The 4,558-nt window shown below is 37.1% G+C and overlaps 1 non-coding gene across 1 annotated transcript; it reads right to left on the bottom strand.

The window, feature by feature from the left end:
* Nucleotides 1–3,803: 3,803 nt before the first annotated feature.
* Nucleotides 3,804–3,887, bottom strand: Trnal-cag (transfer RNA leucine (anticodon CAG)). The gene has a single exon. It is a non-coding gene; the product is annotated as a tRNA-Leu (tRNA).
* Nucleotides 3,888–4,558: the final 671 nt, after the last annotated feature.

Below are 4,558 nucleotides of genomic sequence, written 5' to 3'. Positions count from 1 at the left end.
CCTTTAGAAAATTGCAAAGTGAGCCTAATTAGTATTGTGATTTGAGAAAATCCATAAAAGACAACATACAATTTTTATACCCTACAGTACATAGTCTGTCATCTAAAATCAAATCGAGAATGTCGCTGGTTGTTGGAAGTGGGTGTGGTTTTACAAAAGAAAAAGGGCGACTTTAGAACTTTACAGAGAGTGTGAGGTTGACTGCTTTGCCGCACTTTCTTCTCCTCAAAAGTCCGAATTACTTAGAGTTGTGGTCATCTGACGACTTGTGATGAATTGTTTACTATTTAAGGCATAGTGCAGAGCACACGGTACCGCACGTGGCGTTCTGTAAAACCCAACAATGCTCCAGTTGTTAATATCGTTAAGAATCCTGCGACGGATAATTTGATTCCACTACAGTTGGGAAACGTCTCGTTGCCAACTTGACAACAATGCTTCGAATTACGCTGAAAGGGAAGTCGAGCACGCCACGCAAAAGTGGCTTTTTTAACGCCTTCGTTTGATCCGCGGTACAGCAACGTATTCATTATTATGGAAGAGAGAGCGACTAACAAACGAATGAAGCTCTCGCTCTATGGCTGATGTTACGCTTTTTAAAGAGAAGATGGTAACTGCTATGGTACTGTCTCAATGCGATCAGCCACACAATGCTACAGTTGTCTAAACGAGAGGTTTTCCGAATAGCGGAAAACCATTTCGTAACAGAGAAGGCACATCTAACTCGCTCCTTGGTTTATCGTTACTTTATTCGAAGCTTGCCCATTGATACACATTAGCACATCTTATTTAAATGTAGTGTGTGTAGAATAATAACCACTACCAGTCACAACTAAATGTGATTTTATTTAAGGCACGATCGGTTTCGGGTTTGTGGTCACAAACAATTTTCAGGGTTTTTTACATTTAATTACATGTTTCAATGCTCAGTGTTGGAGATAACTGTTTAAATAAAAAAAACGAATAATATAATGGTGATATTTAAACAGTGACCACCAACAATGAGCATTGAAACATGTACTTGAACGTATAACACCCTGAAGATGGGCCCGAGCTCGAAACCGGGCATACATGAAATGAAATGAAATCGCCTTTTGTGGTTGGTAGCGGTTATTATTCTACAACCTATTGAAAGGTCTCTGTTGGATTCATTTCATGTTAATTTCTTAAATCTGTTGTCATTTACGGCATACATTCCACTTCTAAATTTACTGTGGTGTTTCTATCTGGGAGGAGACTGAGCAGTGAAACGTTACTTTTACACATAAACAAGAACGATCTGTCACACTACTACACTTTAAAACACAGTTTATATGTAATTCATGTCACACAGTCTCATACGGAACCTACATCCACTTTCTTTTATATACTGTATATGATAAGATACTGTCATCCCCCTTCCCTTCTGTGTGTAAGAATGAATGAGCAAATGTATTTCTAGTTGCATGCTTGACGGTAGCAGACAAGCCTGTCTGCTAGAGAACAGTAGGACCAACGATGGAACAGGTAGCTACGCTTTCTAGAGGCAAAGAGGTTTCTATTCTTAGTATGGTCCTGTCTGTCCCTTGTCATGTTGGTATAGGAAGCTGCCTCTCTGGTCACTTCCGTTTGTATTTGTGAGGCACCCCTCAGGAGGGATCCATGGCAGTCTGTCCGCGGCGAGCATCTGAAGTGGTAAGATCTCCGGCTAAGCGCGTGTCTGCTAAGTCCGTAGGACAATGGATTTCTTAAGTTCAGCCTAACTGAAAATTTAATCACCTTTATTACAGGTTTGGCTCTAAAATATCTAATGTTATCTTAAATTGCAACACAGTGTAATTGGAGTGTGAAGTTCAGAATATGTTCCAGTAGTTGCTTTGTCACTACTTTGTGAGTAAAGTGGAACCACGTGTTGATCAGTAACTCTAACGAAGATCATCAATCTTAAATGCGAATGTGCGTGAGATTATAACATCTCGTCTTGACAATATTTTTCAATATAGCAACTTCTCTTTATGTTCAACCCACGTGGGGTGTACTTCGTGAGACCATTACCACGTGCTTATACAATAGTTTGACCCATCAGGTTAATAGTAAGACGATAGTAACCAGTTCGAGGATTTTCTGTTGTAAATTGCGTTTCGATGTAATTTATTTTAATTATCAAAATTATTGTGAAGTTACACTCTTCGTGTAAACCAAGTGGTGTAAGCATCAAAGGAGACCTCAGCTATTCTTTCAGGAAGATTTCACAGAGAGTTAGTATGAATTTAGTATACCAGTGTGTGGTAATTTCATGATGGACAGGATTACGCTACGAACGTAACTTCTTTGGGTGAAAATTGAATCGGTTGGTTGTGGTTAATTTCCTCTTGCATATGTTTCAACGTTCTTCGTGTGTTACTATATGAATGCAGTGTTGTATGTAGTCTCCCAATCTTGGCTCCCTATTTGATGTGTTCCGTAAGATTACAAACTCACGTTTACACAATCCTAAATAAGGCACCAGCTTAGTTATGAATCAAGTTTGATATTCTGAAATTTTATCGGAACAATGATCGATGTTAAAATAAATGTCCAAATATAAACTGATTTATTTCTTTTTATTTAAGTTGTCTTTATATATATATATAAAATCACCGGTTATCGTAAGATGAGTACTAAAAGATTATAATTTTAGTCTGGTTGGGAATTTGGTAAGCTAGACTGGATACCTGGTGAAACAGTTGCGCAGTAATGCAAGGTTAACTTCCTCAGATAGCTCACAGCTTTTAACCCACTTTTATGGTCTTGAATATCAGCACCGATTTCAGAACAAATTAAAGCATCAACATTACACTATAAAGTAAGTCGCGGAGTTCTTCTGCATACACAATCGATAAAATTCACTAATTGGATGGAGCTGGTTAACACTTTATTCTATAATCCTTGCAGCGATCGTTTTGACGATGAAAACAAAAATAAAACTGAGTCAGCATAACTTGCGGGCACATTTCATGTCATTTGCAAATAAGAGCAGAAATGCTGTTTCGACCCTGAAAAATATAAATATATAAATTACAAGAAATAATAGTGTAACTTTAATTTTACCTTGCTATCATGGTTAATATATTTGATTTATAGGTAGTACCAATATCTACTTCTATTACTGAATACGGTATGTCTCAAGCATTACGTATCTACTACACTCAAGACATCACGACTGAGGAATCTCCTTTTCATTTATTTTGTGCTTGATTGACATTAAAATATTCAGTACTGAGATTTTTTGCGTCAGAGTTGAGATAATACTAGTGCAGAAGTTGCCACCAACCAGGTAGCAATAACTTCAGAGCCATCTAAAGCTATTCATGCAGCAAATATTCATGTTCCACTTAACTGAACGAGATCACGCAACCGTTCAGACACTGGACTCTGTATTGGGAGAAGCATGGATCCGATTGCAGTCCGGTTATCCACACTTATTTTCCCGTGGTTTCCCTGTGTCTGTTAAAGGGAATGACAGTACAGTTCGTTCGAGAAAGAAACGGCAACTTCTTTTCCCAGTTCCTGTCCAGCCCTGGCTAGCGGTTTGTCTGCTATAATCTTGTTGGCAAGTGGACGCTGAAGAAATGAAATTATACTTCAACTGCAGCTTTATATTCTGCATTTAATTCGTAAAAACTCAAAATAACTGTTTCCAGGTATTCTTCATTACAACCTCTGCGGAACTCAACTTCAGATACAAATTCAAAAACTTTGAGTTTCAAACTCTATATTATTTTGAAAAACGATTTGCTTAATTTGTAACAATTTGATGTCTTTCCTAACGAGTAAAAATAATTTGTCAGAAGTGGGATTCGAACCCACGCCCACAGAAGTGGACTGCGACCTGAACGCAGCGCCTTAGACCACTCGGCCATCCTGACGTAACAAAATATAAGTGTTCTATACAGTTCATGAGTTGTGCTCAGATAAATTTCATTTCAATTATGTTCTTCAGCGTTTAAGTATTTTAGGTTGTCTATATGTAAGGCAAATAAGAAAAACGCACTAACTTAGTGAGATCTTTCATTAATATCTGGTAAGAATTTACTCAGTGCTACTATTTTGTTAAGAGAAAAGATTAGTTTTTATAACATTATATTCCTTTTGTTATTTCTTGGAAAGATATTCACACATGTGAATGAACAAAAATAACGGATATCTTGTCATTATTCGGTGATTGACGGCGTATTCCTTAAAGTGTAATCATATTTGAGAAATGATATATTAGAAACAAATGGTGCAACGCAACTACTTCTAAACAACGGAAATTTGGATCATTGATCCCGATAGTTATTTGGAAAAGCTATTCACCTTTTTAAGCATGATTCACACATTACACAAGTTTTATACATTTCCGTATCGAACATATTCCTAATATGTCACAGTAACTGAAGGCACTATTTTATAGGATGCCGAAGTCTGAAATTAATCCTTCAGGTAGTTACAAAGTTTCATGAAATGGCTTTAAATGTTGATTATAGTAATATACGACGCTGATTTTGGTAAGTCTGGTAAATTTCCGTGAAAGAATGGCACATTTTTGTTGCGCTAC

The sequence above is a fragment of the Schistocerca serialis genome, chromosome 7 (assembly GCF_023864345.2).
Source record: "Schistocerca serialis cubense isolate TAMUIC-IGC-003099 chromosome 7, iqSchSeri2.2, whole genome shotgun sequence".
Taxonomy (NCBI): domain Eukaryota; kingdom Metazoa; phylum Arthropoda; class Insecta; order Orthoptera; family Acrididae; genus Schistocerca; species Schistocerca serialis.
Note: the sequence above shows the minus strand (reverse complement) of the source record. Positions and strands in the feature narration are given on the sequence as shown.